This window comes from Typopeltis vanoorti, chromosome 11 (genome assembly GCF_054136105.1).
Source record: "Typopeltis vanoorti isolate ZY-2024b chromosome 11, IOZ_Tvanoo_1.0, whole genome shotgun sequence".
Lineage (NCBI taxonomy): Eukaryota > Metazoa > Arthropoda > Arachnida > Uropygi > Thelyphonidae > Typopeltis > Typopeltis vanoorti.
In genome coordinates this window covers 36,335,984-36,348,122 of record NC_143559.1, presented here as the reverse complement: position 1 = coordinate 36,348,122, position 12,139 = coordinate 36,335,984, and the positions used below count along the sequence as shown (strand labels likewise).

General features: G+C 35.7%; 1 protein-coding gene across 4 annotated transcripts in view; it reads right to left on the bottom strand.

The window, feature by feature from the left end:
- The window catches only part of shtd (anaphase promoting complex subunit 1), an 844,012-nt gene that overhangs the window by 806,338 nt on the left and 25,535 nt on the right, over positions 1 to 12,139 (bottom strand). The gene's annotated exons all lie outside the window — the stretch shown is intronic.

The window sequence follows — 12,139 nt, the reverse complement described above, 5'->3', positions numbered from 1 at the left end:
TGACCATTATGTCAGTATGTTGGAGTGTAAGGTTTTCTACACTGGCTTTGAAGTGGGCTGAGTTTTTTATGTCTGATGGTGTTATTAAATGCTTTGGCTAAATGTTTAGCTAATTTGTACATGGGGGAATCAATGCCATCCACTATGGGACGTAATGGCACATTTTGTTTATGTATTTTTGGGAGCCCATATATAAGGGGGGGGGGAGGAGTCTAGAGTTAAACGATTTTAGTTTGTTAGCAACTTCAACTAGCCAAGAAGTGACCTTCTTAAGGAGCCTATGGAGTTTTCTAATTTGCGAGTTGGTGGGATTGTATTCAATATGGAGGTAAGTAGCCCGATCTAATAGTAAAGCATTAAGCTTACCTGTGTAGTCGGTAAGGTTGAGTACCACGGTGGCGTTCCCCTTATCTGCTTCGGTGATTACTATTTCTTTGTTTTTCTGTAGAGCCTTATATTCGCTATTGGATATGTTGGCTTTTGGTGGTCATGCTTTGGTGAGAACACAGGCTACATCCAGTCTAATATTGTTGGCAATGTGGTTTGGAAGGTGGCAAATCCCACATTCAATCTGGATCATTAATTCCTCGGCCAGTATTTTTCTAGGAGCAATGGCAAAATTGTGGCCACATGAAAGAGCATTGAGTGCTTCAGGCTTCAATATAACTGAAGAAAGGTTGACTACAGTGTTGGTTGGTAGTTCTGGTTCAGAAGTCGAGTTCTTTTTTAATTTATCAAACTTTTTGATATGTTGTCTCCATATTTTCTCGAATTCTTTATTTTCCGCAGTGCAAGAGACGTCATGTAGAATTGACCAAAGTTCGTGATTTAGCATATTAGAAAGCTCTTCCTCTGGCGTCAGAATAGCTTTGTTTGCGTCAGCTAGAAGAACACGCGTGGTTCTTAAATTTGTTCTCATAGCAAGGCACAGCTCGCACAGTTATAGATTCGGAGAGCCTTCTGTGAAAAGAAACGGTACTTAAATTTCACACGATTTGGGATTACCTGATTATTGAAATACTGGAAATATATATTAAAGTTTAATTTATATTCTAGTATACGTTATTAATTCCTTAAGTTTAATAATCATGTATAACCAACGTATAAGCCTTTCTACAAGAAATATGGTCAACAATATATTAAAAAAATATTTAACACAACTGAGGATAACAATTTCCCCAACTTTTGGAATAGAAAGACAATCATATGATTGAGGTTAGGCCAATATATTAAGATGTCAGTACTTTCTTGGAATAAATGTTCAAATTTATAATCACAGTTAGCCAAGAATTTGGTATCGTCCTACTGGATCCTGTGGCTAGTGTTCTCTCCGTAGTGAGCCAGATTAGATTTACGAAATGTGATGAGTGAATAGGGTTCTAAATGTACTGAAATATATTTTTTAAACTGATCTTCCCATTTGTTCAAAATAAGGCAAGTTGCTGGTGGGCCCAAAGAAGGCTTTGGGGTGAAGGAGTGGTGACTATATCTTGTCTAAATGTTCCATATAGCAGGTGGCTAAGATAGGAAAGATGGGCAACACTGCTGCAGTTTACCCTATCTTAACTTACAATTGGAAAATAAATTTACTGCATTCCTATTTCATGCGCAACATTTTAAAAATACTGAATTATAAAATCCTTCATATTTTTAGCAAATAAAATCTGTTTCTCTAAAATATCTCTTTTGACAGGAATTGGCAACTATCAAGCAAACAGCTCTTAAATGGTTATAACCCAAAACAAAAGAAGAAGTCTATAGAACTTATTTCTTAAATAAAAGACATTCTGAGCATATAACAAAGATTATGAAGAAATTCAAACTCACTGGTCAAACCCAATCTTTTATTTTCTCCAAAATTGTCATCTTTATTCCTGCTATCAATACCAAATTCCATATTCCTATAACTTATTTTGATCAAATGGGAAAATCAATTTAAACATATTTCAGAACATTAAAGATTTATTCAACTTATTAAACCTGATAAATATGGTCTGGCTCCACATCAAACTGACAACACTAGCTACATGATCCAATGGGATAATATCATACTGCATAACTGTAATTATAAATTTGAAAGTCTATTCCAAGAAAGTGCTGAATTCCTTTTACATCAGTCTAAAGTAAATTGTAATCATTGCCTTTCTATTCCTCAAGTTGGAGAAACTTATTCTCAAATGTATTAAATAATTTTTAATATTATTATTATTATCTGAGACCTCCAGGGAGTCAAGGACTCATCGAGGGAGGCTGTAAATTACCCAACCCAGCTATCATACCTACCCTTGAATTCATTCACACTGGATGCATTCACTACCCATAAGGGCAAATTATTCCACTCACTCACTGCTCTCTGGGAGAAAAACCTAGCTCTTACCCCTTTCTTGACTGAGAACAACCTTAACTTCCATGGATGACCCCGTGTTCTCTCCCTGCCTTCCATATAACAAAAAATTTCATCATTTAAAATGTTATACACCCATTCAAAAGTTTATAGACCTCTATCATATCACCCCTCTTTCTCCTGTTAACCAGAGTCTGCAATCCACATACCATCTGTCCTATAATCTGGATATAATCTTTGTAACTCTTCTTTGCACCCTTTCCACAGCTTCTTTATCCCCTTAGAACCTGGGAGGCAAATCTGCACACAGTAATCCAAGTGTGGTCTTATCAGAGCCTTATAAAGATGCAAAATTACTTATCCTTACATGTCAAGGTTCGCTTCAACACAGCAACTATCCTCTGAGTTATATTTGCAACTTTTGCTATGTGACCTTTGAACTTTAAATTCATATCCACCAATACACCAAGATCCCTTGCCTCTTCAGTTTCTTGTGGCATAACTCCACTAATATAATATGCCGCTGGAACTCTAATCACACCAAAGTGCATAACTTTACACTTACTAACATTAAACCGTCAGCCATTTTCGTTTGCCCAGACAATGGATAGGATGAATAGGTGAAGTTGAGTCTCCCCCACATTCTCTTGATTTATCACCCTTGGACTTCTATCTATGGGGGAATCTAAAGGATGTAATGTATCACAGAAAAACAGCTGCACTGGTGGCCTTTCAGAAAGAAATTAAAATGGCATGCGCAGCAATCCCACTGGACACTTCAGTCAACATTGCCCAAGCAGTAGTTCGCCATAATAATAAGTGTCTGGACACTGATGGTAACCACTTTGAGCACCTTCTGTAATTGTAGAAGTCAAAGGTAACTTGTATTCATGCCTTGATGTCTGTATAAATTTAGTATTACAATTTTTATACAGGTTTCTCTTTTGCTGAAGTGTGTATACATTTTTTTGACGGACTCTGTATACATATCTCAATAATGTTTTATCGTAGCCACTATGACTGAATGTCCTGCACTCTTATGAGGCATAAAATTTGTTAATTTGATTAATGAAGTAGTATTTCATTGCAACATGTGTAATGTGCAATAAAGGCAAGTGTATGTCTTAATGGCAACAGCTTCTGCTTTGAGCAAAATGCAGCAATGCAGCAAGTGTAAGTTTCATTATCAATAGACGAAATAACAGCTCTGACTGCTTGTTGTTTATAACCAAATAAGCATCAATGGCTATTATGTACCATATCAATTAAAATATATCAGTAAATGCATAAATATACTGTGAAAGACACAGAGACTGAAGCTTCTGAAGCTACTACTTCAGGTAGTTCATTTTATATGATCTACAGGTATCATATAAAATTCTGAAGTATGAAGAATAAAATGTACATACTGATTTAAACCAGAGGTTCTTAAACTTCTTTATTTTAATCTGTGACTCCATTTCATAAACAAAACTATGAAATGGTTATATTTAGCATTATAAAATTAAACTTTTACTCGTGTTTATCAATGTTTGCTGCAACTATCCAGAATCTTTTCCACAAACTCCACCAAGGGATCGCAACCCACAGTTTAAGAACTAAACTACTTATATTTACAATATAAACTGTATATTGTAAAATAATTTAATACATTATATATATCTGATGTGTGTGAATGCATGAGGCTTTTGGTAGATTGGTAAAGCATGAAAACAAAGAGTGCCATTAGAGAAACTGGTAGTCTACTCTAATACAATGAACTCTTAAAGCTTATGAACAGTATTCACATACAGGTATATCATTAATCCTCAGGGAAAGAGGTTGCGAAATAAGAACAACTTATGTAGAGTTGAGCAAAGAACCTCCTCTTCACAAACCCTGTGAATAATGGACTGCCACAATTACAGGCTTCATCTGATAGTTTATGATTGGTTTCTCATTTGATGTTGGCCAATGTTAATCTTATTTTATTTTTATCTTATAATCTGCCTATAAACAGTGTTTACAGCCTTGTTACTGTGTTGGAATCCAACACAGGTGATCAAGTGAAGTGAAGCCTGCAGATTTTATGTAAGAGATGCTGGTCCAGGTGAGCATTGCATGTGAATGGTAAAATAAACTGCTAAATGGCTATAAGCAACTTAATGAATTGCTTGTAAATAATGCATCATTGGTAGTGTTATCTTTACATTATTATTATGATGATAATTCAGGCCTTCATGGAGTCACAAGACTCATCGTGGAATGGCCATCCTAGAAGACACAAAATCATATGACTCGAACTCACTGACTGTTCACGTTCTCACCACTCAATCAGGCAATGCATTCCATGGTTCAACCACCCTCCATACAAAGAATCCACTCTTCAACCTCTTGCTCACAGCTTCCTTTAGTAACTTCCAAGGATGGACCCTTGTATTTGCTCCTTCCTCCTGTTCCATCAAACAAAAGAACTTACCAGTGTCAACCCTGTAACTACCTCTCAACAACTTAAAAGTCTTAATCACATCACCTACCCTTCTATCTAACAAACTCTAGCCCACATTCCCTCAACCTATCTTCATAACTAACATTGTACAGTCCTGATACCATCTTTGTTATCTACCCCTACACTCTTTAGATGATTAATTTATCTCCTTCAAATCCTGGTGACCAAATTTGAGAACAATAGTTCAAGTGTGGTCTGATCAGGACGTTATACAATGGAATGACAACTGTTATCTGCAAGTCAGCATCCTTCTCAGTACTGCAGCAATCATCTGGGTTACCGTCTGGTGAAGGTAACCCAGAGGATTACCAGAGGAACTTTGCAATGTTCCCTGAATTTCAGGGTTTCTATCAATCATCACCCTTCCACGAGATCCCCTGCTTCCCCTACTTCCTCCAACAGAGTATGCAACCACCCATTGATATATCCCGAACTTCAAGACTTTACGAGGGCTGTTTGATAAGTCCGTGCAAAGTCTAAGAGACGGCACCACCAGTAAGTATTGAGGTTATTTTTAGTTGCAGGCAACTGTTGGAGGATCACACACTAAGTTTCAGTCAGATAGATCTATTACTCTGTGTCTGCCGTTCATTTGAATCGATCAAGTACCGTGATTTGTGAAAAATGGATGAGAAAGAATTTCGTGTAGTGATTAAACTTTACTTTTTGAAAGGCAAAACGGCTCAGGAAACCAAAGCTAAGCTTGATAAACATTATTGTTGGAAGTCTTTTCCCCACTTGGTTAGACTATAATAAATTTAGTTTAATCCTTTATCCAAGTATATAAGCAAACAAAGTTTGCACCTGAAGTATCTTCAGGTCTAAGGCAACTTGTGGTAGAGGTGGACCAAGCACTCATCACTCCTTGTCTTTCAGGTTTCAGAAAAGACTCACTCAAAGAAATAAAATACTTTAACAATAGAAGTTACCTATGCAAAATTAATAAAAAAAAAAAAAAAAAAATTACGTATACACTGTAGAAACTATACAGAAATCAAATCTTTAAACAATAAATTACACGATAACCACAGTAATTAACTTTAATGAACAGTAAAGAAAGTACAGATGTTTCATACTGAAAATAACAGTACATCATCAGTGTGTGTAGAAACAAGCAAATCAAAGGAACAGGAATATAAAGTACATACAGCAGTCAGTGGTTTACCAATTAAAAACTGTTGCCACATGCTAAAAATTATTAATAAATAATTAAAATATTTAAATTGTACATATTTGGTCTGAAGTATTAAAATAAAGCACTTTTATTGTTAAAAGACCAGAAGATAAATGATAAAATATACAAAAAGCCAACAAGTTTCACTAGCCACTGTCTAGCATTTTCAAGGCTGAACTGGTGTGAAAACAAATGCATTAAGTTACATGTAAAACATACACTTTAGTAACTGTTAGGCCGTTACATTTGATCATTCGTGTTTGATGGCATGCATGTGTTCGAATGCTTCAGTCAGAATCCGGTACAACCACGTGTTGTGTAGTTTTTTGCATATTGTAGTTCTGTTGAACTGAGAGAGATAATGAGATTTTTCCATATGTCTTTAAGAATAATACCTTGATTTCTATTTAAATTATTGCCTGTGCGTAGTACCACAGCTGCTTCTTTTAAAGTTCTGTGTCTGTAGTCATTCTCGATGTAAGGCATAGAACTGTTTTTCCGATCTATAACGTGATTTGATGTTGAGAAATGATGAGCTAAACCAGATGTGATGATTCTATTATGATTGACATCCCCCACATGTTCCTTCTGTCTTATTTCAAAACTTCTAGAAGTCTGATCAATGTAAGAAAGGCCACACGTGCATGGAATATCATATACTCCAGGACATTTGAAGAAAGGTACCTCATCTTTGGGTGATCTTAAGACTTGTCTGATCATGGTAGCTGGTTTAAAAATCACTCTGATGTTATGAGCTTTTAACATTCTCGCCAATTTTGTGGAAACTGAATTAATATATGGAATGACATCTGTGGACATATATTGGGGCACCGTAACCTGTTGTCTTTAAATAGCAATTTGTTTAAAATGTTAGAAGGGTATCCATTCAGAGATAGAGTGTTAGCTATTAGTGACAGTTCTCTCTGTACATCTACTTCTTCTGAAATAGACCTTAAGGCTCTATTACAGAGCATGTGAATGATGCTGTGTTTTTGTGATCTATGATGGTTGGACGAATAATGTAGATATCTACCTGTATCTGTGGGTTTCTTGTAAATGGAGAGTTGGAAATTGTTATCTTCTTTCTTCACGAGGATGTCAAGAAAAGGAAGTTCTTTGTTCTTCTCTAGTTCTATAGTGAATTTGATCTTATTGTGTAGTGAGTTGATTTTGTTCAGAAACACGAGAAGGTTTTCCATGGTGTCTTTCCAGATGATGAACACGTCATCGACATATCTCCGCCAAATTGATGGTTTTGGTAAAATGGTGGAAAGAATATCCTTTTCAAGTTTTTCCATAAAAAGGTCTGCACATGGTGGTGACAGGGGGCTACCCATGGCTAGACCTTCTGATTGTTTGTATACAGTGTTGTTAAATTTGAAGAAATTTGATTTCAGGCAATGATGAAACAACTGCGTGATGTCTTGAGGGAAAAGATCTTTCAGAATGTTGACTACCTCTACGATCGGTACATTAGTGAATAAGGACACTACATCAAGATTAATAATAAAATTTCAATAATTAAAATATTATTAAAAACAATTTTTGATGGTTGCATAAAATAAGAATCTACCAAACTTTTGGGAGAGAGAGACAAGCGTTGCAATTCAGATTTGGCCGATGTAAAAGGGCTTCACAACTTTCTTTGAAAAGGCGTCTGCCAATTACATTCCTCAGAATATGGAGCATATTTCAGCAAATTACTCAGTGAGCCTTCTAGCTTGCTTTGTCTCCAAATTCAAATCAGTGACTGGCATAAATAACAAACCTTTTAACATAAAAATTCACCAACTGTTCCAAGTTTTTGCATATTTAATTATCCTGCTGGTAAATTTGCCTCATTTCCTGCTGGTAGTGAATGAAAAAAAACTCCAGTCCACAAAAATTGCTTCATCGTTAAAATACTTCATGTGCATCTTTCATTGTTCACCACTGCTATCTACTTTCTCTCTTTTTCCCAAATTAATAAAATGTTTTGCCTCTTTACTTTAAAATCAAAAGAACACACACCCATCCAAACTGATTTTAAATTTCTCTGTATTTTTGCATTTTACATACTATGAGTGCTCCCTTAATATGTTACTATAAACAGAAATGACATCCAGAATATGTTCCATAAGTCCATAATGTAATGTCATTATTTTCCTAACTTAAATGTTCAGCCACGCTTATGCTTTTGCCCTAGGAACACTAGATTTTGCTTTCTTTTTTGTTGTGCCTACAACTTGATTTCTCCACACAGGGCTTAAAAAAAGCCCTGCTTCTCTAACAAAAACATTGCTCATTTTTTTCTCCACTGCAGTCTATTTTTACTTTCTGTTCAAGTTCTATTCTGCCCCCCCGCCCCCTCTGGTTGCTTCTAGCAACTAGTGTTTTTTTAAATATCTGCACCCAGCTGTTTACATCTGGCATCTTTGCAAGATTTGGAGAGATCAATTAATGAGACAGAATATTCAAGAATGTTCAGAACAACTCCTAGGCACTATTTCAGTTCGGTGGTTAAAGAATACAACACTGTGTTCAGAATATAGCTTTTTTTTTTTTTTAAGCAAACAATGAATCATTAAACTGATGTTGATTTCTCCAAAATTGTCAGTAAAAAAAAATTCACATTTGATGTCTGTATAGTCACTCCCATACCTCATCGGGTTTTAGGAGTGATGCCTTCTGCTAGAAGTGGCAGGGTCGCAGATGCCCTTTCCACACAAAGTAAGACAATCAAACATTCATGCCCATGGCAGGATTTGAACCTGCAGCCTTTTGACTGGAGAGAAGATACGCTAACCACTGAGCCAACCAGGTCGGCCAAAAAAGAATTGTCAGTACTGTTCAAAATTATGAATAAGGTAATTTGAATTTAATTAATTTGTCAATGTTTATATTTTCAGCTTAAACTACACTTATAAAGCTATGATATCATATAGAACATCATGGTCTACTAAAGAGAGGTCACATCTTAGCAATATGCTCATTATTATGGCTAAGTTGGATAAAGGGAATGGATACAGTATGATAAGGTTGGATTTTGCTAAGGCATTTGATAGGATACTACATGAAAGACTAAGTTGCATAAACTAGAGAATGTGGGATTGGAATATACTTACTGTTATATTCCAATTCCAATTATATATATATTTCACTTATATTCCAATATACGATGAATATAACAATAAGTGGATAAACAAATGGCTGACAGATAGATATCAGAAAGTGGTATACATGGAGGGACATAAGAATCTACCAGATTTAAGGTGACTATTGATGTATCTCAGGGATCGGTCCTGACAGCGATCCCTGTTGTTCAATCTATACATCAATGATATCGGGAAAGACCCACTAGGAGATGTTCAATTGTTCATAGATGATGCACAGATCAAATCATTCTTATATAGCATTTAAGAATGATTTGAACTGGAACACTAAGCAAATGATAATGCCTATCAGTTCAATGTTAGTAATTGTAAAGTTATGCTTTTCGTCTTGATGAGATATCTCATCATCAAATTCCTGACACGTACCCTCAAGGGGTGTACAGGATATGATAGTACTACATGAAAAATTTACATCATTACTAACTTCCTATCTACAATTTTCCTCCAAATCAGTCTGTTACTTGTCAAGACTCCAATATTATCATTATCAGATCTTATATTTCTATCATCTAAGGCACATTGTACCGTATCAATCCACTTATATCTTGGTCTTCCTCTGAGTCATTTTCCTGCCAACCTGGCAGAGAACACTTGTTTTGCTAATCTTTCCTCGCCCATTCTGTTTAAGTGACCATACACCTCAGATTAGCTCTGCTAATGCATTCCTGGATGACGACAATGTCAAGTTCTTCCCTAATATCCTCGTTTATAATATGGTATTGCCATTTATGCCATCTGTTCATGCCTCTAATCTTTCTCATATCTGTGGTCTCTAGTCTTTGGTCAAGTGTTTTACTTCTGACCCAGCTCTCAGATCCATAAGTTAAAACTGGTTTGAACACTGTCTTGTATACAGTTAATTTAGTCTTCCGACTAATTTCTCTCTTATTCCATATGAATTTATTCAATTGACTTCCTACCATACCAGCTTTGTTGATTCTGTTGCCTATTTCCATATTTAATTTACCATCTTCAGTAAAAATCGTGCCTAAGTAGCTGAAATGTTTTCCTTGTTCCAGAGGTTCCCCGTTCACAACACAATTGACATTTTCAACAATTCTACCTATTTTCATTGTCTTTGTCTTTTTAATGCTGACCTTCATACCTTATCTATTACAACAGTTATTCAATTTAGTCAGGGACTCTTGCAAACTTGTAGCGGATTTATTTAGAAGTATAACATCGTCCGCATAAAACAAAGAGCTGACACTAACATCTCCAATTCTGATATCATGTTTAATACCACTTTCCTTCATAATGTGACCCATATAGATAATAACAGAGGGGATAATGTACATCCTTGCCTCACACCAGATTTAACATTAAACCATCTTCATATACTTCCTTCAATTCTAACTGCTGACTTACAATTCAAATAAAGACTAAGTATTGCTTGATATAATGCCCCATTGACACCATATAGCAGCGTATTGAATAGCTTCTCTCTTGGCACCTTGTCATATGCCTTTTCCAAATCGACAAAACTTAAATACAGATCTTTGTTATATTCCCATGCTTTCTCAACTATTTGTCGTAAAGTGAAGATCTGATCCTGACAGCCTCTATTTGGCCTGAATCCAACTTGTTCTTCACCAAGCTTTTCTTCCACAATTCTTCTCAACCGTTTCTCAAGTATACTTGCATAGATCTTGCCAGGTAGGGAAAACACTCAGTAGGGAAAAGTAGGGAAATACCTCTGTAATTCTCACATTCAGTTTTATTTCCCTTTTTATATATGGGTACTATGAGAGCTCTACTCCAATCATCAGGAATCTATCCCTTTGTCCAAGCCTTCTGAATTATGCAGTGCAGCCATTGCAAGACTTTTATACCACCATACTTCAGTATTTCTGGTCAAATATCATCTACTCCTGCTGCCTTTCCACCTTTTAAGCCTTTGATGGCTGTTTCTACTTCAAGTATGGATATGTATTCCTGACTGCATGCCTGGTCAGTGTTTTTTACCACTGTGCTGTCATCACTGCTTGTTTCATTTAGCAGTGTTTCAAAGTAATTACTCCATACTTCAAGGATATCTTTTTCTCCCACTTTCATGTCACCTTTATCATCTCTAACTCCTTTTACAGCACTCTTTCCTCCATTCCTAAGCTTCTTCAACAACCTCCAGAATATTTTGCCACCTTCTTGATATTTATTTTCTATATTCTTGCCAAAGTCTTCCCATGACTTTTGTTTAGCTAGTTTTATGTTTAGCATTCTTGCATTTGTCTCTATATTCTCTAAGAGCACAAGCTGACTTATTTGACAGGAACGTTTGATATGATTTTGATAATTTTTCAATATATGACAAATAGAGAACTAGGGTTCATCTGTGGAAATTGTGTAAGAGTGTGGTTAGTAGGGTGTGTGCAGACTAGATTTTGCAAGGAGAGTAGTGAACGAGTGGAATGGATTGTCAGAATTAATTGCAAGTTCCCTGTAAAGGATACAAAGTGTATGACAGGTTTTTGTGTGTAAAGTATTTAGTTCTTCCACAATGAGTTTCTGGACTCCATGGAGATACAGTATAATAATAATGTAGTAATCTTTCTCTATTCTTTTAGGGCATCTGCTGACAGCAATTTCAATATGCATTCTTCTTTTTCAGGAATGCTTCTTTAGCTTCTTTTTGTTCACCATAGTGTTCTTATTTTTCTCTTCTTGCAGGCATGTCACCACATACCTTCCTAGCTAAATCAATAGATGTTTCCTTCAGAGTTTGCCACCGAGACTCCAATATTTGGTTCATTATCAAACTGTTTCATTTTTTCTTGGGTAATGTTTATCTAGCTTCGTCTACAGTTCAGTACAAATAGAATTAAGTAGTATTGTTACACTATAACTTATGGTTCTTTATGTGCATTGTTGATCCATGTACATATGGACTTTTTTTTTGTTGTCTTTGGTTTTTCTGTCTTTTGTTAAACATGCTGAGTGAAAAATTCTATAAATAAAGAAATGTTTTTACTACGTACAGAGGA